The sequence below is a fragment of the Falco peregrinus genome, chromosome 4, assembly GCF_023634155.1.
Source record: "Falco peregrinus isolate bFalPer1 chromosome 4, bFalPer1.pri, whole genome shotgun sequence".
Classification (NCBI taxonomy): Eukaryota; Metazoa; Chordata; class Aves; order Falconiformes; family Falconidae; genus Falco; species Falco peregrinus.
In genome coordinates, this window is record NC_073724.1 from 35,472,535 (window position 1) to 35,497,101 (window position 24,567).

A 24,567-nucleotide genomic window follows, 5' to 3' on the forward strand; every position below is an offset into this window, starting at 1 on the left:
TAGAATGATGAACTATATAAATGATGTTAAATACAAGGATATTTTGGGGCTGTAGAAGCAAGAAGAGAGAACCATAGGAGGGTACAGTTAATTACAAAAACAAATGAACTGACCATTTCTGGCCTACATTTCTTCTAGACCTGAATTAGTTATTTTTCACTGATCAAAATAATTACATAGCAGTTACGCATATATCCAAACAAAAGTCATTTGCTTTCTCACCAAAAACAGAGAGCGTACGAGATCCCATGATACTGTGAATGCTAATCCTTCTCTTTAAAGTAAATTAAACAGTCTCTTTACTGTCAGTCGCAGTCCTTTAGGACAAATAATCTATGTACTTCATGTAGAAAAGTAATAAAAAATGCCCGCATGATGAGGTGTGCTGCTTTGAAAGATAATTCTGGAATACTAGTGCAAAAATTCTTCTGAGAAAAAATTTGCAAAGCAATTATTTTTTAACCAAAGGATATCTTTTCCTAAAGTGCATCCACATTATGATTAGAAGGTGTATTTGACTGTATAGAGTCCAGACTCCCAAGTTATTAAAAGAACAAACATAAATAGTAACCTTTTTTTCCAGAAATACTGCAAATGCTTAATTAGGATTGAAGTTATGTCTAAGGTGACAATATCTTTATATATATCCTAAATTACATTTATTACCAGAACCTAATGCATTTGAATTCAAGAAAAACTGGGAAGCAGCCTAAGCTGTGAGTGCTGCAAAGGAAGCTCAGTAATGAAGCCTGACAATGAGGCTTTAATCATTATTTCATGGCAATTATGCAGTGCACTGAGCAGGACTTCAACTTCTAGAGAAAGATGGACAATGAATACCAAATTTTGACCTGCCTTTTAAGACATTCTAAACTAGAATAATTTAATTGGGATCACATAATTACTCAAAAGGCAATCTCAAGTGCATTATCATCCTCCTGTGTCATCCCTGCATACCTTGTTATCCTGTTAAAGTCTGTCAAAAAACTGTCACAGAAGACTGAATCTTACAGAGGATAATAACCCAAATACTGCTTCTTCAAGCCTCAAACCTGAGTTCTGGAATAATGAGAGACTACGCTGCTGGGAAGAACCTTTTTCGTCTGTTTGGGATATTCTTTTAAACTAGACCACCCAGTTACATCTGTCATAGCAGGGGTAGGGATTTTTTTCTAAAAAAGTATTTTGAACAGTGGAGTCTTCATGGGTTTTGTTAACTGATTTATTATGCGCTGTTTGCAGAGGTGTCTAACAGTCCCTTGCTTGCTGGGTTATGTATATTCCTAATGATCCCTTTCCATCTCTGTAGAAAAGAAAGAACATGGGAATAATACTTTATAGGATGACATCTAATCTATTTTTACAGAAAGTTTACAACTAAAATTTATTCTGATTTTCTCTTCCATTTCATTTAAATCTACAATGAAGTTTGGTAATATATTGCTGCAGTATATGTCTTGGTGTTACTCTTTGTGCCATTTGTTAACAAAGAGAGAAGGCGGCAAATAAGCATTATAAACCACATTACTTTCTTACTTTGTTATTCATGCCCATTCCCAATGCTTTTGAATTCTACCAAACTGAAAGAATCTGAAGGAACAGCTAAGATAAATATTTTTCAATGTCTTCCAATAGATTTGGCTTTATTATGTCAAAAAGTAAGATAAGGCTAATATTAAGATAAGGCTACTAAGAGTCTTCTGCCACTGCCATTGATACTTGGATTTGGAGTTTAATAATCCACCATTGCCATTCCCCTCAAAAGCAAATATTAGACTATCTTTTCTGCATTTCTTTTTACTTGGTCATCATTCACTTTTCATAGGACTACTGTAGCCCTGCCTAAACTACTCCCTCCCCCATCTCCAGGGGCCATAAGGCATTCATGTTTTGTCTCTGCATATCCTGAATATTCTACCACTGCTCCCCAGCTAAAATTCATTGTGTGCCATTGAATTTTACCTGCAAGTTCATTGCTTTGCATTCATTTTGCCAGACCATGCAAAGTTCTGTATCATTCATGGTGTGGGATTTAGAAAGGAGAAGCATCACCTTTCATTTTACCTAATTTTCAGTGTGATGCTTTTGAAATCAGCCAAAAAAAAAAAAAAAAAAAAAAGACAAGCTATTGGTGACAGCAGGCTTTGCTTGCACAAAGAAGATCAATCTATAACCAGATCAGTCACTGCTGCAAGTGTTCCCAGAAGCTCTTTTATCTTTCTACTTGAAGTGCTTCCAGTTGGAACTGCTATGCACAGATTTTCTTCCTCTAAGCTTCTATCAGTAATCACAATTTGATGTCAGATTTTAGGACAAATAAATAGGCATAGGGTGATTTGAAAATTATTAAATTACTGTATTTCTAAAAATATTTCAGACAAAACACCTTAAGTATTCAGGAATAGTAACAGATCAGGTTTAATGTGGTAACTGGCAATAGCTCCACAAGTGACAGGGGAACCATGCTAACAAGACTAGTTCAGCATACTATATGCTAAGAGATGAGTGAAATGCATTAATGGTACACAATGCTCCTTGTGCAACACAGCGGAATTTATCCTTGCTACACATCAAGAAAAATATCTCAGTATATTTTTGTGAGTTGATCTGATGAAGAAAATTTGGCAGAAGTTAGGGGCAGAAGTGTTGGAGTATAAATATCATGTGAGTCATGATGGCATTGTTGGTATGGTGAGAAGCAATTAGGACCTCCCAGATGCAGACGGGTGTAGTGTGCTTTGAAAAGAAGCATGCCTTCATCCTATTTTGATTTCTTGGGAGGGGAAGGGGAGGGGAAAATTAATTAATAACATGTGTCTCATATGGACCTATTACAGAAAGAACAAGAAAAGGCCACTCTAGATAGGACATGCTACCAATGTATATTCTTTTTTACTCTTCTGAGCACATAGGATTAACTCATCCCATGACCTAGAATCAGTTACCATGTGAATGATGTGATTAATGGAAATTAAACAACTTACATTACAATTAATAAAAAAACAAAACAACAAAAAAAAAAAAACCACCACCAAAACTTATTGAAATTTTTATTGGTAATTTTTTCCTGGCCAATGCATGAGGAAAATTATTATTTAACATTTCATAGCATTAACCAATACCTTGCCAATACATATGATGACTCTTTGTGATAAATTTCACTGATGTAGAACTGACACAGGCAATCCCCTGTCCTTACCTATGTTTTTATCTAAGTATCAGTAAAAGCTTGGGTTTTAATATATAAATAAGGATGTAGAAAGTCCTTCAATTTTTTAACAATAAAACCCAATTAGTTTTTGATCAAATGGAGCATAAAGCAAGATAGCGGAATGAAAATTAGATAATTTTAATAAATTCTGATTATATTTCTTAAAATAAGTTTTGAAGAAACTGCTGAGCAATGAAACAAATTAAACTTCCTTTTAGAATATATATATAAATGTTTTGACTTTATTGATACATACATTTTTTAGTCTAAGCAGTTTTTCACTGCAAACTGAATTAACAAAATATTTCATGGTTACAAAAGTTTGGTCCATATCTGTTCACAAGATGCTACAATTCCCAAATCAAATATGTCAACAGAAAAGCAAAACTTAAGTAAAAGGTAGTTGCCTCTAATCCTCATCTTGTATCAAACACAGACTAATTAAAATCTGTATTACTAGTAGTTAGACTTCATTCTATGCAACCGTCAGAAAAATGATTTTTTTTCTGTTTGTTCCCTATTGCTTTGCTTTCCATACTGGATTGTATTGTGCATTCTTTAAACATATAACAATCAACTGCATTAAAAAAAAGAATATGAAAAGAATCTTTTGGGTTTTGTCTTCAAAGGAGCTTTCTATTTTAACAGGTATAACTCAGTCCTCAATTGTTTTTAAGGTGTAATGTTAATAGTGGTAATTACATACTCCTTTATCAACATTTTCTTAATTGTCATCCAGTTATGTACAGGTGAATACAGAAATGGCATTATTCTTACTGCTAGGCAGTTGAGCCATGTGACTTGCATAATTTACAACATGACTAATTAAAACAAATGAGTTTGTTATAATGTTCTTTGCAGTGTTTACTGCATGAAAGTTATTAAAATATTCAATGCACCAATAACAAATTCCTTATTCAAAGTAACAGTAAGCATGTATATTTAATTTAATATTAACCTGCTTTCTAGCAAACTCAAAGTAGATTGAAAACACTTTATTGGCAGCATGATGCTTTTGTATATCTTAATGTTTTCAAATAGTTCTCTGGAATGTAGCCTACATCTGGAGGAGTGTCTTGAAAATACCAACCCAACTCCACCCTCCTGGTGATGGCATCCCTCCCTAGAACCATAGGTTTAAAAGGAACTTCTGCATAATCCAATTTATTGTGTTTCTTATTTTTTTCTTAGTTGCTAGGGGAAAACAAGGAAGTTATTGACATGAATTTTAACATCCTGTAGCTGTCATTGGTTTTAATATTTGATTGCTTAATGTCATTTTCACAAAGTGCTATGCATTATTTTCTCCTAACTACATAAATGGCTCTTGTCACCAGTTTGCATCTGTTACTATGGAGAACGCATTGCCCTCCTTCTTCATAGTCAGGAAAGGGCAATGACAGCATTCAGTGCTCAACAAAGTTACCACATCATAACCAAATGTAGACTATGCTTTAATAAATTCCTTGTTACAAATACTCTAAATATATGCTCCTAGTGTGTGATCATTTTGCTAGCACAAAGCATCAAACTAATTAGCAATACCAAGCATCAAATGATGCCGTTCATGTTTAAGAACTTTGTATAATGCCCCTATGACTAGTAAAGCAATTATAATAGTAGTTGCATGCCATTATTAATCATTTTAATAACTTCTGTATGCTAAAATTAGTTCATTTTTAAAGTCCTAGGTCAAAATATTCCTTTCTATTATATTCATTGAGACTTTATATTGTTTCTTGTTTTTTCTTTTAAATTTATGTATTTTTGTTGAATAACTCCAGCTACTTACTTTACAAAAAGTTCTCCATTATTTCCCACACTTAAAAAACACTTGCAAGAATACTTTCTTAGTATGAAAAAGTGCCTAAAAAACAGGTATATCATTATGATTTATTTATTCTAGCTGTGGAGACAATTTGCATTATGAATTTCTATCCAGTGTCTTTTCATGAGAGACAGAAATAGAGACAGTTCTGAGCTTAAACAACAAGAAAGTGCTTTGAAAAAGCCCATTCTCTCACCTACTCACAATTTCATGTGCAGGTAGAAGTGCAATGAATTCAAAACATTGTTTACTGCTCACTGAATCGAGGGACGAAAGTTTGGGTCTATGGCTATGGAGGCAAGTTTACCCCAGTACTGCACCTGTAAGGCTGTGTTTTGCAGGGCAAAACAATTTTTTCCAGTCATGTAGAAAGATATCAGGTGAGAGGTACCAGCAGCCAGACTTTCACCTGTTTGCAGAATTGACTCTGTTCTCTATGTATTAATAAGTTTGTATGCATACATATTGATGCCTTTAATTTAGCAGGATATAAAATGTAAAATAAATGCTATCTTCAGAATGGGGCTGGTACAACACTACCTCCTGCTTTTTCTCATGTCCTGCTTTCACATGACCTATGGATTCTTTTCAAGGTGAGAAGGAAAAGGTGAAGGTGTTTCACTGAAAGATGCTCTGTGGGGGCAAAAGGTGAATCCCTTTATGGTTTGCTTTAGAAGGGCAGAAGTAGTTTTAAGTTTAACAGCTAATAAAGAGACAATATTTATCTACAGTGTTTACCACAGCACAAGCACATAGCCATCAAACCCAGGCCCTGGTCTGGAAAACACATCTCTATCAGGCTTGAAGACTTGTTCACTCCATCTGTTTTATGGGGAGCTGTTGGTCTGCTCGAGGGCAGGACTGGGAGATGGCACTTAACAGGCTGGGGAAATTAGTGTGAGAAAACCTCAGGAAGTTCAATAAAGCAAAATTTGAAACCTTGCAGGTGGAATGGGATAAGTGCATGGAGCAGCACAAGGTGGGGGCTGACTGCTTGGAAACTACTCTGTAGGAAAGGTCCAGGGAGCACAGATGTTCATCAAGTTTAACATGAGCCAGCAGAGAGCCCTGCAGCAAAGATGGCCTCAGCACTCTGGGCTGTATTGGTGGTGGTGGAGCCAGCATGTCCATGGAAGTGATCCTTCCCAGTCACTGGGCATCTGTGAGTCTGCATCTGGACTGGTATCCATCTGCTAAAGGAAAAGGGAGAAGGGGAGTGCTCTGGGGCTCCAAGTAGGACCTCCCAAAGTGGCATATGTTCTGCATGCCATGGGAAGACAGAGGCTTTCCCACCCCGTGTCATCTTTCCATCACTGTGGTGGCCAATTCACACTGGTCCAGCTCATCTGATAAGACAGACTTTTTTTCTTGATCTCTTTGTCTCATTCAGGATATACATCTAGAGGGCTTTTAAAACCATTGCTATTCTCTGAATTTCTGTCAAGAAGAGAGGCAAGCCAGCTTTACACGAAACAGCACAAACCCTAACTAAATGCTGAAAGAGTATTTATCTCTGTTTTAACTAAACATTAGGAGTTACCTCGAATTCTTACTAGAAAAACAGTACATATGCGCGACTATAATTATGTATAGGGCAGCCCAGATTCTACCCTGATCTCTAAGAGCCACGTACAAGTTCTTTATCCTTTTCTTCTATTGGGAAGTTCCTTCCTTTGCCTTTCAAATCAATATGGCTGACTGCTTTTCCCAAAAACTACTGCAAAACATGCACCTCAGAGATTAGTGCACCATACCGCTCCCCTTTATCCAGTGTCCTTAAAGCCAATTGGTTTTCATTTAAAAAGTGGAAAAATGAGTGGTGGAAATGTTCAGCTCCAAGATACATCTTCATTTGCTGACTGAGTTGTAAATTCAGATCACTTACCATAGTTCCTACCACATCTTTACATTGAATAAATATGGAGATATTTTGAATACTGAAGTATTTGCAGTGCTTCAGTCTTCTTGTTTTCCTTCCCCCAAAGTTGACAACTTATACAGAGTATGATGTATATGTAGCTCTTTTCCATCCTGTTCTTTAGCTCAGATAACATAATATACTTTTGATAAGGAACACAGCTCAAGAAACAGGGGGAAAAAAAGCATAAAAGAAAGAAGCTACATGCCATTGTGTTCAAATGCAATAATATTTTATCCTACACCTTTATGTGATTTTTCCAATTAGCACAATCTTCAATTAATTTTCACTTACAGGGAAGTAATACTTGAATATTTTTCCTTACATTGCTTATTGTAAGAAAATAATTTAAGATTTCTCTCAAACTGCATTTTTAAGGGCTGCAATAATTGAGATTTAAAAGTTTTAGTTTAATACTGCTACAGGTAAAATACTATATGATTTTTTGAAAGCTGCCAAAAAAATCTTTTTTTTTTCTTTTCAGGTGTCTTACCTTAAGCTAGAGTTGTCCAAAACTGAGCAGTTTCAATTCTATTTTTTGTCATATTTTAAGGTGTTGAGGTTTTTTGGTTTTGGTTTCTTCTTTCTTCTGAAACTGTTTGTTGGAAGGTAAACAAAACCCCTGAAGATTTTCAAAGAACAGAATTATGCTGGCTGAACATTTTGGGTGAGAATGAGGGTACATTTATTTCTGTGCCTTGAATTGTCTCTTTCTCTGTTTCTCTTCATATACTTCTTATTAAAAAGATTCATCTCTGTCTAAACTGACACACCTCTGGGCAGCTTTTCAGATTCATAAAAAACATTTTGATGAAGTTTCACTTGTCAAAAATATTGGCCTGTTTTAAAGCAGCTTATTCTGCATTTTCCAAGGATGTGTAAGCCTCCCCAGGATCCATTTGAATAACCTGTGACAGATTAAAGCCTACAGAAGTGTGAAAGGTATGTTGGGTGTGGCGGAGAGGAAGGAGAAGGTAAGGGGTGGGAGGACACAGAGATGCTGGGCTGCCTTCTCCTGCCTGCGCAGGCCGCCTGGCCCAGCGTGGCTTTGCTGCCCATGTTTTGCCATGACACATCAGCTCCACTTGCTGGGGAGCTGCACTTGACAACACCAGCGCCTGACTCAAAGCATGAGATGTTGAAAGTAGTTATGTGTGGCATGACTTTCTTCCTTTCACAGGAAGGTCAGTCATACTAACATTTGTTTACAAGGAAAAAGTTTTAGATTTTTACTTCTACTGGCTGATCCAAATGCTTCCACTGGGAAGTCCATGCCTAAGGAGTTTCTGAGTTCAGACCAAATGTTTGTGTTTTATCTAAAAAACCTTCAGTTTTTCTATCCCTATTCCACTTTCCATCACATCTTCCACTTTCTAAATTGCTTAGAGAGGAAAAAAAGAAGCTTTTACAATGTCATTTATTTCCAAAGTCAAAGGTCTTGGTGCAGCAATAAGAACTGGATGTTTACAACGATTTCTTACGTTTTTCAGTAAGGAGAAAAGCAGACTGCCATTTCTAGAAATTTATTGCCAGCGTATTTTTTCTTTGCTCCAATCTCTCGCCAACTGAGCTTCATAACTAAAGCTAAAGCCTTCAGATTACCTATTCTTTTTCACTATCTCAGACTTTACATGTAGAAAACTGCTGCAAAACATTTACCCTTCACAGAGATGTCATTACTTCTTCCCAGATGGGTTCCTATCTCAAAATCAAGAAAAACGCAAGAAGTGCTACAATTCAAGCTTTTCAGATGGTGGTAAAATACCACTGGAAAAATGAAAGTGTAAAAGATGTCAGCCATCTGTTGTTTAAACCAACCAAAATGTATTTATTGTAATTCTTTCATAAGGACTGTGTCTTTTGAAGCAAACACATGTACATTTGTTGGCAGCAGAAGGTTTTCTTTGATTGTAATAGCATGAGGAAACATTTCTCTTTCCTTTCCCTGATGATATGGTATTTGGAAAAATAATAAATTTTATCAACAAAACCAGAAACATTCTAAATGAAGAATCCAGCATTATATTTCCTTGCATAGCTGACAAGCTGTTCTAATAATTTAAATCAGTCAGGTGTTAGGTTCTAAACAGAAGTCTGTAACAGATTCTTTCTTACTGACTCACTCAATTTCATCAAATATGATGTCAGAAATAAGAGGAGAAAGATAGCAGAAAAATGAGAACTGAATGTGAAAAAGACCTTAAAGAGAGGCTAAGAAATGCAGGTATTTTTATTAAATTTCAGGCCTTCAAAAACCTTTACATGCATGTCATTTAAAAAAAAAATAAATCTGATATTAAGATATTTATTTATTAAGATATTAGAAACACTTCTAAAGCAAGTTCATCACCAAAATGATAGAAATATTTTTCAAGCATGGATTTAACTGATGACAACAGGTAGTAGCATAATAACCTATATAAGTATGTTTTCAATTCAAAGAAGAATTTAAGTAGACATTCAAGAAGCCGTTGTTCTTCAGAAACTTATCAAAGTACACCACCAGGATTTTGTGATACTTCTAAAGTGAAAAAATTCAGCAGTTCTAATCATACCAAATATGAAGCCAATGTACTAAGATATGGAAAACCAGGACATATAGAGCTATATCTTAAACAAAACCATAGCATTCTTCTGAAATAGCATTACAAAAAAAAAATCCGATTGAGTAGTGTGTTATAGCATTTCTGATACACAATTGTACTAAATTTATTTTTAAATTACAGTTAGTCTTTTTTTTCTGCTATCACCATAGGAAATTGAGAATAATTTTTTTCTCTCTCATTGTCTTTTTTTTTTTCTGGACAAAGATACACTTCACTTATATGAAAGTGTGAAAAATTGTGCATCATTATGTTATTAAAAGCATTTGGAAACAAGACAAATTCTGCCTCTGGGAGCTGCATTTCTTACAGTAATAATTTTAAAATTAATTTGAGCTTGTATTATGGAATTCTGGCTCCAATGAAGGGAGAGGAATATTGCTATTGATGTAAATTGAACCAGGATGTCATCCATAAAGTAATTTCCTTCTTAACAGAAAAGCTGATTTAAATACAGAACTTATCGCAAGCCCGGTTGAGGAGCTAGAATCAAGAGCTGTGGTAAACAAAAAAGAAAACTGAGTTGTGATATTTTTATCACCTTGAAGGAAGGGAAGGGAGACAGGATGTTTTCCAAAGTCATAACAATAAAAGCATTGTATCACACCACAGTAATGTGTGCACTGTATAAGCTTTCAAAAGATTTTTTAAAATTTTACAATCTCAGTACCTTCGAGACCCTTGTAATTAGAAAAGTTAGGTGCTGCCATCACTGTAATTCTCTTTACATGACTGAAATGGATATTTGAACTGGGGGTTAGTTGTAATACAGAAAAGGTTGTAGTCAGAATCTTTCTGGGTGTGAGAGCAAGTTGGATTTTAGTATCCAAGAGCTTGTGTTTATTCTTGCCAGAAAACCACTGTTACAATTACAGCTAGTGGCCTCTTTGTGTGTGGGCAATGGGCTTCATCCATAGCTTGGTCTTTCCTTTAGAGCACTTTATTACTGTGATGTGTGAAACAGCACAGCAGCACCCACCTGGCGGTTCTCTGTGTGGCAAGGAGATGAACTCCCTCCTCCTCCAAGAACAGGAGTAAAGATAAAACCAAGAAAAAACAGAAGCTACTTAAGATGCTAGAATGTGTTTCAGGAAAGCAGGTTGATGTATAGCTTACGTGTGAGACAGCAAACAGTTGCTGGCTGCCCTTCCTCATGTTAAAGATCCCCAGGGATTAGTGCCATGGGTGGTGCCGATGAGCAGTAACAGCAGTGAGTAGTGAATACATGTATAACACCTCAATCTGTGCTGAATGTCACGGACGCTCTTGGTACCTGCCTGGACACATGAATTGCAGTAAGCTGACGGTAATGTCATTTTTATATTTGAATACCCTTAAACTGAGATAATTTCCAAGATAATTCATCTATTTAAAAGTAGTTGCATCTAAGGGCTGTGTAACATACTGCAATTAATTTAATATATTTAAATAGTGCTCTCAACATTTTAAAAATATTTCATAGATGTCACTAAGTGTTTCTTCCCTTTGATTTGATATGACTGGGTGCATCAATCCTATATGTAGAACCATATTTTCACCTGTACCATAACACAAGAAGTTAAAGCATGTACATTTTTTCCCCCCTAAGCAATAATCCTAGGGTTTGTGTTTTGAAAAAGCCTAGTACAGAAAGTGTATAGAATTTAATTATCCTGAAACATAAGGAAACAGAATGCTACTCTCCTCGTTTTCCATGAACTGGATAATCTTGTTCAGGCCTAAGGGGGAGCTGCTCTAATTACATAGACCACATCAGTGACGGGGAGTAACACTGTGAGGAACAAAACTGGATTCCTCAACTGGAAACTCATTTATATAACATTAGTACCATGTGTACTAGGTTACCTTACACATCAGTGTCTCTCCAAGTTGCATATTTGGATACAGCTGTCCCACTCCCAAAATAAAAATCCATGACACGTTCTTTGCCTATGTTGAGCTTAGAAAAATATGAACAAAAGAACAATGTAAAATTGTAGAAAAAATTTAAATGCATAATCTAAGCTATAAATTAATTATATTTTTTTTACTTAAATTATTGAGTAAAAAAATGTAAAAGTATGCGAGGTGTCAGAAAATATGACACTTTGAGCTTTTCTCCCACATGTAAGAAAATCTTTTCTGCATTGATGTTAAGATGTCCTTTTTATACATAACTTCAGGTTCCCTTTCAAGTTAGTGCCATATTCCAGGTCTTGAGCTAACATTTATAGTAGGTAACAGCTACTTATGATTGATATTAATTTTTTTTAATAGTTCCAGTCTTCCTGATTCTTTATGGGGTTACCTTTTTCAAGAGCTATGTGAGAGTTTTGAATTAAAAAACCAGACCATTGATTGTTGTGGAAATGAAACCACAATATTTTGTTGTATTTCAATATAATATCCATGCATTGTTCAGACAACATTCAGTTGGTGGAAAAAGTTATGCCAAAAATTAAGCTATTAATATTCATGACTACATTTTACATCATTGGGTGAAATTAAGATCATAGCTGTTACCAGAATATTAAAAATTTGTTCTTGAAGTTATTAGATGGCAAATTTCCTTCCTAAAAATTGGTGAAAGCATTATACCACAAAATATTTCTCTTTGACAAAAATATTTAGGTATTTTTTATGGGCTTATTTTAGGAAGGTGATGTTTGAAATAATTCAAGAACCAAATCAAAAACAACTCTGCGTGACGTGCAATGATAGCCCTAAAATTCTGACTGTGAATTTACTACGTGCAAAATATCAAAACCAATAATCCTTAATTTCCTTACTAGGTAACAATTTCTGCAGTTTACAAGGAAGATTTTTGTGTACAAATCTCACTAGTATCCTTCACAATTTTAGAAATACTATTGTTGAAAAATATATCATTGAATAACTCAACTTTTCAAATAATCAAAAGAGGACAGAGGGACCAGAGACAAATAGTGGTATTAGTGAAAGTGATGGAGCTATTGGATAAACTTTTCTTTGGTTAGCTCCATACATATCTTACTGCACACAAGTTATATATGTAAATATCACAATACAATACAATATAATATAAAAATATAATACAAGTGAAGAATAAAAATTGAGAAAGCAAGAATTGTTTGAAACTGGACTTCAAAGCAAGTTTTATATTATGCAGTTTTTATTTGGATGTGTATATATATTTTGTACATTGTCTTCTGCTGAAAAAGATGTGAAAAGCTAAACCAATTTTTTTATTATTTATTTTTTTTACTTTGAAAGTGGGTATATAGGTAGGTATCAAGAAGAAAGCAATTTTTTATGTTGGTGTTGCAATAAACTTCTTAAAGAGTTAAGTTAATTTTCTCAGTCAATTTGTTATACAGCTAAAGACTTCATTTCATGAGCATCTGCAATAAGAGCTGGCAATGATAGCATTAGTGTTCATTCTCAAGCAAAAATGTATTCTGGAACAATTTTTTTGTCTGGAATCTTTCCCCCATATATCATTGTCTTTATGATGTATGCATTATTAACACAAAGTAAAAAGGATAAAACATTTTGATTAAGTTTTTCTATTCATAAAAATATTCTTCAGACTCAGCATAACTTTGGAAGCTCCCAGCTTCTTACCTGTGACACAGTTAACCTGTACAGGCCAATAAGGTCTACATAAATACTTTTTTTCATGATAGTTAGATCATCTTCATGAATTGAAAAAGCAGGATTTTTTTTTTTTTTTTTTTGTAGCAAAGAACATCTGCCAAAAGGCAGCAACATTTTATATTCTACAGCCTACTTTGGATTTGTTCTTTTAGACATGTAAAACTTCCTATATTGCACATTGCTCATGTTTATAGGTTAGCAGAATTCAAGCCTTCCTATTTCACCAGTTACTATCATCAAATAGGGAACTGCCAAATGCAAAATCCATCGCACTACATTATATTAATATTTGAAAGAAAACACTATTAAAAACAGGCCTATGGTTCAATACATTGTCACATGGACAAAAGCATAATCACAAAAACTCTAGTGCTTATTTGATTCTTCTTTGTTTCCATAGTAACTATAAAAGCTAATTGTGCTACTCTTACAAATGTTTTTTTCCTTTTTCTTTCCTGACAACAGATGTTGGTTGTTTTATGAAGGGCAAGATTTTGTATAGGAAGTGTCAACAAATTGCTTTACGTTTTCAGAAGTCATCTAAGCTAATCGTTAGGATAAATAGCATTTTGTTGACTCTGTGTGTCTAGTGGCTATCCACAGAAACAGATTTTACTATCCATCTTGCTTAATATCTTAATTTTTGCTATGTAAGTTGGAATGATTCTCACATGAATGGTCTTTACTGATGGCATATAAAACAGGAGAGAGAATTATTATCAGTGGTAACATTACTACAAAGAAGAGATTAAAAAAATTATCCTAAAAATATCAACTTGAAAAAAATGTGAACAAACACACTTCTGGCAAAATAACACATTAACAGTTAAAAACATGAAGTAAAGTCTAGCACTGTTCTAAAATTTATTCTAGGGACTTTAATGATGGACAGCAGGTGAAGTCAATCTACCATGTAATACAGGTGCTCAGAAGGCTAACAAAACTTTATTCTGAGCCTGACAGGCTTTATATACATATATATATATATATATCTATCTCAGCATGGAGCAGTGAAGAACTGGCATTCAAATCTAGGATACTGCTCTTGGACAGCAAGAGAGATGAGCATCCTGTGATATTTTGATAGGTAATCTTTAGGAATAGCAACAAATATTTGTACTTGGAATTCCTTGAGTGGTTTTGAATGTTTCTTAACAGAAAAGCTGTAACAAAAATAGGACCCAAGATCGAGATATCTTTCGAACTACAGCACTGCTTCTAATTATAATTTATTTCATTGATTGTAATTGATATTTGAAAAATAGGTCCCACAGGGCGTACCATAAAACTCTACAGTTGAAAATCTTACATTTATCCATGAAAAGGGTTACCTGCTAGCACCATGCAGAACTTTAAGCCAACAAGTGTAATTTCACAAAGTTACAGGGGAGCTGGAGGGCTGTGGATACCCTGGGAATTCACCCAGATTCAGCTGTCTTCTGCGAAGCCTGCGAGCCATGCACTAAGATGCTGTTTGCAATTCTGTGAGGAGTTCAGGGTTTTACATAGTTTTATATGCAAAGGCAACTGAAATTTTTCAGTCTTGTTTGAGGTTTAGTATCTGTTATAATCTGGCTTTCACAGAATATCTCAACATGTGCAAGCAGAACACTGATGAAAAAAAACAAACAAAGGCTGAATAAACTACTTCCAGCCACTGAGGAATTCAGTTTCACACAGCTCTACAAACTGCAGAAAGCAGCTAATAATTTTACTAAATATTTGCTGAAAGTCATGGGGAAAGAAAGAAAAATGTCCCTAGATTTGTGGCACTGTAGCAATTTCTACTGATTTCTTAAGAAGCAGAATAGAAAAAAATACACCTCATCTACAAATGTCACTAGTCCCTAGATGTGCAGCAGTTTCTCTCACCTGTGTGAAAATAAGAAGTTATTTCAGAATATCAAAATGTCAGCAGTTATACTGAAGAAATACGAGCTGCTGAACAACCATAGTATTGCTTTCTAAGGACCAGTGTAGAAATGTGGAGGATAGAGCAGCACAAGCCTGTTTTTTCTAACCTGTACATTCTCCTTGGGCGTCTACAGTAATGGTAGTTGGAGGATGTCTTGGGCATGGTGATCATGAGATGATAGTTTTCAATTCTCAAAGAAGTAAGGAGCAGGGCCAGCAGAACCATTACCTTGGACTTCCAGAGGGCAGACTTTGGCATGTGTAAGAACCTGGCAGAAAGAGTGAGTCCTTTGGGAGGCAGTCCTAAAGGGTTAAAGGATCCCAAAGGGCTGGACATTATTCAAGAAAGAAGTCTTAAGGTCACAGGAGTAGGCTGTCCCCACATGCCAAAAGATGAGCTGGTGGGGAAGAAGCCTAACCTGGCTGAACAGAGAGCTTTGGCTGGAACTCAGGGGAAAAAAAGAAGAGTTTATCAGTTTTGGCAGAAGGGGCAAGCAACTCTGGAGGACTATAAGGAAATCAAGATTATGCAGGGTGAAGATTAAAGAGGCGAAAGCCCAGCTAGAACTCAGGCTGGCCACTGTCGCAAAATATATCAAAAAATGTTTTTACAAATACATTAGAAAAAAAAGGAGGGCTAAGGATAAGCTCCACACTTCACTGGACATGTAGGGCAACATTGCCGCAAAGGACAAAGGAAAGGCTGAGGTACTTAATGCTTTCTTTGCATTAGTCTTTAATAGTAAGATCAGTTACCCTCAGGGTACTCAGGCCCCTGACCTGGAAGACAAGGATGAGGAGCAGTATGAAGTCCCCACAGTCCAAAGGGAAAAGGTTAGTGACCTGCTGTTCCACTGAGACGTGCATAAATGTATGGGCCTGGATGGGATCCACCCAAGGGTACTGAGGGAGCTGCTGGAAGAGATTGCCAAGCTGCTCTCCATCGTTTATCAACAGTCTTGGCAAACTGGACAAGTCCCAGAAGACTGGAGGTTAGCTAATGTGACATCTAGCTACAAAAAGGGCAGGAAGGAGGATCTGGGAAACTACAGGTCTGTCAGCCTGACCTCAGTTCCAGGGAAGGTTATGGAGCAGGTCATCCTGAGTGTCATAGTGCAGCGTATGCAGGAAAAAGAGGGGATTAGGCCCAGCCAGCAGGGGTTTATGAAAGGCAGGACCCGCTTGACTAACCTGATCTCCTTCTATGACAAGGTGACCAGCCTAGTAGATGAGGGAAAGGCGTGCATGTTGTCTACCTGGACCTTAGTAAGGCCTTTGACACCGTCTCCTACAGCATTCTCCTGGAGAAACTGGCTGCTCATGGCTTGGACAGGTGTGCTCTATGCTGGGTTAAAGGCTGGCTGGACAGCTGAGCCCAAAGAGTGGTAGTGAGGGGAGTTGCATCCAGCTGGCAGCCAGTCACAAGTTGTATTCCCCAGGGCTCAGTACTGGTGCCAGTTCTGTTTGATATCTTTACCAATGATCTGGACAAGTGGATTGAGTGCATCTTCAGTAAGTTTGCAGATGACCCCAAGTTAGGGGGGAATGCTGATCTGTTTGAGGGCAGGAAGGCCCTACAGAGGGATCTGGACAAGCTAGACTGATGAGCCAAGGCCAATTGTATGAGGTTCAACAAGAAGTGCTGGGTCCTGCACTTCGGTCACAACAACCCCATCCAACGCTACAGGCTTGGGGACGAGTGGCTGGAAAGCTGCCTGGGGGTGTTGGTTGGCAGCCAGCTGAATATGAGCCAGCAGTGTGCCCAGGTGGCCAAGAAGGCCAACAGCATCCTGGCTTGTATCAGAAATAGAGTGGCCAGTAGGATTAGAGAGGTGATCGTTCCCCTGTACTGAATACTGATGAGGCCAGGTCTCAAATACTGTGTTCAGTTTTGGGCACCACACTACAAGAAAGACATTGAAGTGCTTGAGCATGTCCATAGAAGGGCAATGAAGCTGGTGAAGGGTCTGGAGCACAAGTCTCATGAGGAGTAGCTGAGGGAACTGGGCTTGTTTAGCCTGGAGACAAGGAGGCTCAGGAGGAACCTTATTGCTCTCTACAACTACCTGAAAGGAGGTTGTAGAGAGGTGGGTGTTGATCTCTTCTCCCAAGTAACAAGCAACAGGACAAGAGGAAGTGCCCTCAAGTTATGCCAGTGAAGGTTCAGATTGGTTTTTAGGAAAAAAATTCTTCACTGAAAGGGTGGTGAAGCACTGGAACAGGCTGCCCAGGGAAGTGGTTGAGTCACCATCCCTGGAGGTATTTAAAAGATGTGTAGATGTAACACTTAGGGACATTGTTTAGTGGTGGACTTGGCAATGCTAAGTTAACAGTTGGGCTCCATGATTTTCAGGGTCTTTTCCAAACTAAATGATTCCATGATTCTGTGAATAAGAGGGAAAGTAGGAATAGGAAAGTAATAATGTTCATTCCTGGTGGCTCTTGTGCTGAATTTTGTGTGTGTGTCTAAGGATTCTGAAAAAAGATAAGGGACATGGCTTGCTTTCTAAGTTCTTGACAGAATTAAAATGCAACAGAGGGAGAATTTGTAGCCTACAAATCAGTGACAGAAACTAGCTACTGACCTTTATCCATCCCTCATAGACACAGTGCACCAGACTGAGAAGGAATTAGGGAGAAGTATGATACAAAGGAAAATATTTTCCCTAGATTCTCATTCACAAGAAGAAAACCCCAAAATGATACTGAGGAAAGAATCAGTCTAGCCCTCAGGAAAATGGACAATCATTGCAGCAGAAGCTAGGAACAATGTTTCTTTATCCCTAGAACTAAGAACTGTAAAATCATGTTTAAGATTGCTTGTATTGGAACAAAACCAATTCAGCCAGTTTTTCAGACCCTAATTCTTATTTAGAAATTGTCTTGTAGCATAAATCATCAAAATCCTGTGAAGACAGAAACTCTGCTCTAAACAACCCTGCCGTATGTAACCACTCTAACTAGTATCTTTCTGTTGCTTGGGGACCAAAGCATGAATGGTAAAAATTTGATAAGAGAAAATCTGAAAATATCCCTCTTCCTTTTGGCTTGCTCACTCACTGGGAGGAGGATTAATGCTTTCCTATCAGTTTGAGTGTAAGTGAAAAATTTCTAGATACAGACACGTTTAAAATCATAAACTGATTTCTTGGACTGACATTTGTAGTTTAAAACCTCTGTTCATCAGAACTATTCAGGATATACTTCAATGTCTATCTTAGTAAGCATAGAGTGCTTTAAGCATTTAATGGATAAGAGCTTTAGCTGAATGCCCTTATTTTAGCTTTAACATTACCCAAGTGGAAACTGTTTCTAGTAAGCAATTATTTGTAACAACTTTATATTTTTAATAAAGCAATTTTTTATAATTAATAAAAATAATAATTATATCTACCACTACATTATTGCTTATTCAGCTAATGAATATTTTTATTACTGGGTTAATACAAGCATAAGAGATGATGGCTTTTTCCACATGTGACAGTTTTATAGATAGATATATATATAAGCATTTCTTAATATGGTTCTGTCTGAAAGTTATTTAGAAATATAAGTTAATAATATCTCTATCTAAAAATAAAATAATTTCAAAGGGATCTTTACTCATCCCAGTAGAGCAGTTGGAGGCCACAGGACACAAGCAGCTTAACCTGAGGTTCCAAAGTGATTTTTCAGCTCTGAAGCCAAGCACAGACTTTGGTTTTATGAAGGTGAGAGTAACAAGAAGGTGTAAGGTGGTTAGCACTATCCACGATACTAATGAGAACTTATTGTAATTCTTTGCACAATTCTCATTTCAAGAGTGTAAAAGGAATGTCAGCAGTTTGGAAATGATTTAGAAAAGAACTCAAAGAATAACGTAAGGTTGAAAAATCTGTCTCAACCGTAAAACTCTAAAAAAAAATCAGTCTATTTAACTAAACAAAAAGAAGGTTGAGAGGTGAATTGTTTGTAGTCTGCAGCTGCCCACATGAGGAAAGTTTTCTGGTAATAGAAGGCTCTTTAATCTTATAGATGAAGGGAGAACAAGACCCAGTGGCTGGAATTAGAAGCTTAATAAATTCAGAGTTGAAATCAGGTAGACTTCTCCAGCAGTAAAATGTAATTAAGATGTGTAACAGTTTGCTGAGGGTTGTGGTGCACTTTCCATCATTTAAAGTCTTTATATTAAGATTTCCTGTCTTTTTAAAAGGTATGCTCAAACTCCACCAGAATTGTGGGCTCCATGAAGGAATTAGTGGTTAAAACTTTTGGGGCTGTTTTGCTGTAAATCAAATTTGGATGATGGTAATTGTTCCATCTGCATAAAAAACCTTTGAAACTTCTGACATTTTTATTTTTTTGTCCTTTCTCATACTGAACATTATCTTCCTTTGCAATTAATTTTTTGAAGACATTGGCACTGCATGTCAAATATGTGTAACAGATACTGGCTCTCAGGAATACTGCTTTGCAACCTCATTCTGTTTTAGCACTAGTAAACAATATAACATTAAAATTTGTAAGACATGTAGTCCTTACATGTATTATGATTGTGACTGATGTAATTGTATTGGCCTTCGTATTAGTTCATTATTTGCCTATATACATTACACTCTGGCATGCCTTAGCGCAGGGTAATGTTTGACCACTGCTCACTAAGAAGAAAGCCCTTGGAGATTTTTTTAACCTGATTAACCAAGGTTACTGAAGCCACTGAACGATCTTGAGTACTACTCGGTGAAGCCACTGGAACATCCCTTTTACAGTGAAACTTTTTCTTTGCTTTGGGCTTTAGTTTTAGAAGAGCTGGATAGCGGCAACTATTGTGGTCCTCTTAGAGTGGAGACAAACGTGACTGCTCAGAGCAGTGATTCATCTCCACACAGGGTTGCCATATTTCTGCCTCAAGCATGTGAATAGAATAGCACATTTATAAAGAGATTATTATGCTGGTTCATAAAAGACCTATTTCTTATGTGCAAAACATGCATAAAATATAAAGCTCTTAAGTGAAAAGGGTTCTGACATATCTGGGGAGATTTCTGGCTGTTGTTCATGCTCAAAGAAAGTAATCTTACCATACTCACTAACTTTGTCTTGGCAAATATATTGGATTAACTGCATATGAATAATTATTCATAATAATTAATCAGTGTCATACAACTACAGTAGGTCCACCGTCTCTTAGACAAGTAAATACTCGAACATACAGCAACTGGAGAAACAGCCAGATCCCTGATTCTCCTTGTACACCCCCCACCCCTGACCCCCTCTTCCAAAACAAGGGAAATTAGATGAAAAACAAGAGTATGTGTTGCATCTGAGGATACTGTTTATCCTTTATGGAAATCTACTTTACTGTGCTCTGGAATGTTCTCCTTGTAACTGCTTAAAACAAGTCCAGTAGGCAGGTTTGATACTATAGTGTACAAAAATTCTCATGCAGCACATAACTTCACATGTGCAATAATGGTAACTCTGCAGACAGCTCACTTTCATCAATTAGACAGAAGCATATTCTGTAGTTAATATTTAAAACAGACTTCTAACAAAGGTTAAATTGAATCCACAAACTTCACTTAACTGATTAAAAATTTACTTTGAGGAATTGTGGTGCTCCCTGTTTGTGATAAACAAGGTGGTATTCCAAATGTTTACCTTCCACTAAAATAAGAAAATTACATTATAATTTAGAGGGCAGCTTGCACTCATTTTATGGGACTATTTCCAGAAGCAATAACTAGCAAACTGCAAACATGCTTTTGAAATAGGTCATATACTTTTTTCTAAAAGAATATACTGCACAAATGTTATTAACTTGCCTCTCTGTTTTATGCTTGCATTATAATGCTGCTCCATCTAAAGCACGTAATGTTAAAACTAGCACATAACCCAAGTTGTCTGTATACTATATATTCATGTGTGCAGATTATATATTTTATTCTTAATTTAAGTAATTATTTTATTTCTTATGTTTACTTAATATTTCCTTATTTTATTTTCTAAATGTAAGGAGTCAAATTATTACATAAAGATCTGATCTTATTAAACATTTGTTGTGCAATTCAATAATACCCCCAGATTTTGATATTACTACATACATAAAATTATACGAACTCATGTCTGAATGTTCTGCAAATGACTACAAAAATCTATCCATCAAAACCTTGGCTACACTAGAAATTGCACACCATAAAACATGTTTGGATACACCTCTGTAAAGGTGGTAATGAGACAGCATATAGTGTTGTGGTTAAGTCCCAGCAGGCACATAAAGCATGACACAGCTGCTTGTTCACTCTCTGTGTCTTGGGATGTGAAGATAAAAGTAAGAAAACTCCTAAGTCGAGACAGAGACAGTTTAATAGGTAAAGCAAAACCTGCATGTGTAAGCAAAGCAAAATAAGGAATTAATCCACCATTTCCCATCAGTAGGCAAGTGTTCAGCATCTCCAGGACAGCAGGGCTTCATCATGTCTAACAGTGACTTGGGAAGACAAATGCCCTTCACCCATCTTTTGTTGCTGAGCATGACATCATACAGTATGGGATATTCCTTTGGTCAGTTGGGGTCAGCTGTCCTGGCTGTGTCCCCACCCCCAGCCTGCACACTGGTGGGGCAGTGAGAGACACAGAGGAGCCTTGACACTGTGTAAGCACTGCTCATCAATAGCTAAAACATCTCTGGTTTATCAGCACTGTTTTCATCAAAAATCCAAAATGGAGCAACTTAGGGGCTGCTAAGAAGAAAATTAACTCTATCTGACCAAAACAATGACAAAATACAGTTTTCCGTAACTTTACACTAATGAAATAATTCAGTTCAGTAATGCAGTTTCTGGAAATACAATGTGAAATCAAGCTTTTATAAACACTGGACGTCTGGTGACAAAAAAGGTGGGGGTTTTTTTGACAAAAGAGTTATTATGCCATCAAGCAATGACAGCTGTGTCCTTCAGGCCCATCAATGAAGACCAACGTGTCTGGTACTCGTATCCTTTTCAGCTACTTTGAAAGCAGTTTAGATATGGTTTCATATCTGTTAGAAAGTCTTGTTGATCTACGTTGTGTATAAATAAATTTCCAGTCCATATCCCAGTATGGCAGCCAAACTCCTGGCATGCTGTCTCAGTGGGAGGGAGCAACAGGAAGGCACAGTGTGCAGAAAGCCTTGGATTTACTCAGAAACTCATCTGCATTACTGAAATACATTCCCTTTTCCTGTTTGCCACTTCATAGGACAAAATGTGGAACAGAAACATATTTTTAAAGTTATTATTTTCAGTCAACAGCCTTACAAGTGAAGTGATTTCCAGGTTTTTCAGACATGCAGATCTTCATTTCTTCATCACTTTGAAATATTAGTGTTTCTCAATATGTTTGCAGGGGTGTTTTTTTTGCCAATAAGATACTATTTATTTCATGTGCTATTAGCAGGAATGCATATTAATCTTTACTAGTTGAGTATTAGATATACTAAAGAGAAAGAACATTAAAATTAATGAGAAACCTCCTCTCTTCCATCCCTTCTGCTTTCCTGCTCCCCCTCCCCAAACTTGACAGGATTCAGTTTCCTAGCTGTGACCGTCTGAAAGTTAAGCAACTGTGACTGCTATATTTAAAGGCAAAAGAGGGACATCTCCCAAAGGACGATTACACCATCTTAGATATGAACCTGGAAAGGTTAAGTTCCCCCCAAGAGGCAGATGTTTACTTATGATAACAGAAGAAATCTAGATTTTTTGAACCAGACACACAATCTTTAATAGCTAATGTAAGACACTATAAATTGTACACTTGGAAAATCCTATACTGTTCTATTCTCTGTACCTGTCCCTAGTGCCCTGCAGTATCATAAGCAGAAGAAAGTCACCACCTCCACAGTACTGGAGTACTACACACCTGCAGCTGAACAAAATTCCTCTCAACTCAGTAGAGCTCCCACTGGAGCTGGCAGTATTTCTCACTTGCCCCAGCTATTTCAGATCAGGTCCCGCTAATGTGCATATCTATGTGATCTTTTCCTTGCTGGCACACTGTATTGCTTTGCTGTCACACCTCAGCATGTATGCCACGTCTTACCTGCAGCGTTTTTCACTGGGCTGTTGTCCATTCACATTCACTTTTGTCTCCCGAGCGTAGCAAGAGTCTGTTTGCTGTTACTCAGATGCCAGTGTGGGTAGCAGTGTATTGTGAGTATCTGCAACAAAATAATATGTTAAAATTTGAAAAAAAAAAAAATTCAATCTGAATTTGGAATAAGGAAATCTGTCTTATAAAATCGTGTATTAAACTGGGATTGAAATGATTAGAGGCACTGCTCTTTCAGCTTAGAGGCTTTCTCATTATCTTAGATTTTAAGTATGATAGTGGGATTTCCAGCAGAGAGAAGCAGTTGAGAAAAACATTTTGCTACAGTTAGTTAATTCTTCCCTACATGTGCTATATTCAGTGCATCCATTTTAAAACCAAATGAAGCAGCCCTGTCTTCCTTACAATCTACAGCAAACCCTAGCTGTGCCAATTTTAGAGTGTGCTCATCTCTGTGGGAATATTGTTTTCTAATCTTTATTACATACTAAAATTAAAATAATAAAAAATAGAATTTTGCCCAATAACAGGAAATACACAGGTTGCTGAAGGATTTTTTTAGTTCTTCTTCAGATTGGCTCTTAAAGCTAAACAATATAGTTTTTAGAAGAGATGAAGTAGCAAAAAACACACTTGCAGAACAGTCTCAGAAGATAATTTGGGATGAAGAAAGAGTCAAATCATTCACCTCTGAGTATTTTGCTGCAATGTATTGACACATTGCCAAACATGATTCCCTCCAGTAGCAGCCTTTTCTGACGCCAAGATTGAAAAAAGGTATAATAAACAAAAAAGCCTCATGAAACCTAGTTCTGGCTCCTACAAAAGAGAGTCAGGTATGAGAATTTAGACACTGAAAGGTGTAGGGGATCTTCAGGCCTTCTATACAGACAATTGTAGTCTTTGAAATGGCAATTCATTGCTACCTCAAGCAGGAATGCTTCAGCTTCGTTTGGGAGGAGTTATTTGTTTCAGTTGCCAGCCACATCTGTGACTCCACATGTTTCCAGAACTGCCCCACTATACAGTGAATTCAGGTCCATCAGGATCCAAAGAAGAGGGGAAAATAATCTGAATAAATAAAGGAATCTGCAATGTAGATACTTTCTTCTGATCAATTGATCCGGATGTCCTTTGGAATAAACACAACTGGTGTCTAAAATAGGTCAGATTAATTGCATTTTACAAGCGCTACTTAATTCCATTGACCAAGGGTCAGTTTGCTTCAAGGTTAGCTGTGTAAATGTAGACTTTGCAAATGTTAAAAAGATGATATCCTGTCTTAATCATTCCTTTGCTATGAAAGAAATTGAAATTCCCTGGCTTTTACCAGTGTTTTTCATGAAGGGGTCATAAGTGCGATTAACTTAAACTCAGGAGTCCCTCTCTCCTCTCACCCACATGC

The 24,567-nt window shown here is 36.6% G+C and overlaps 1 protein-coding gene across 1 annotated transcript in view; it reads left to right on the top strand.

Annotated features, from left to right (window-relative positions):
* IL1RAPL1 (interleukin 1 receptor accessory protein like 1) overlaps positions 1 to 24,567 on the top strand; it is a 766,315-nt gene that overhangs the window by 642,593 nt on the left and 99,155 nt on the right. The gene's annotated exons all lie outside the window — the stretch shown is intronic.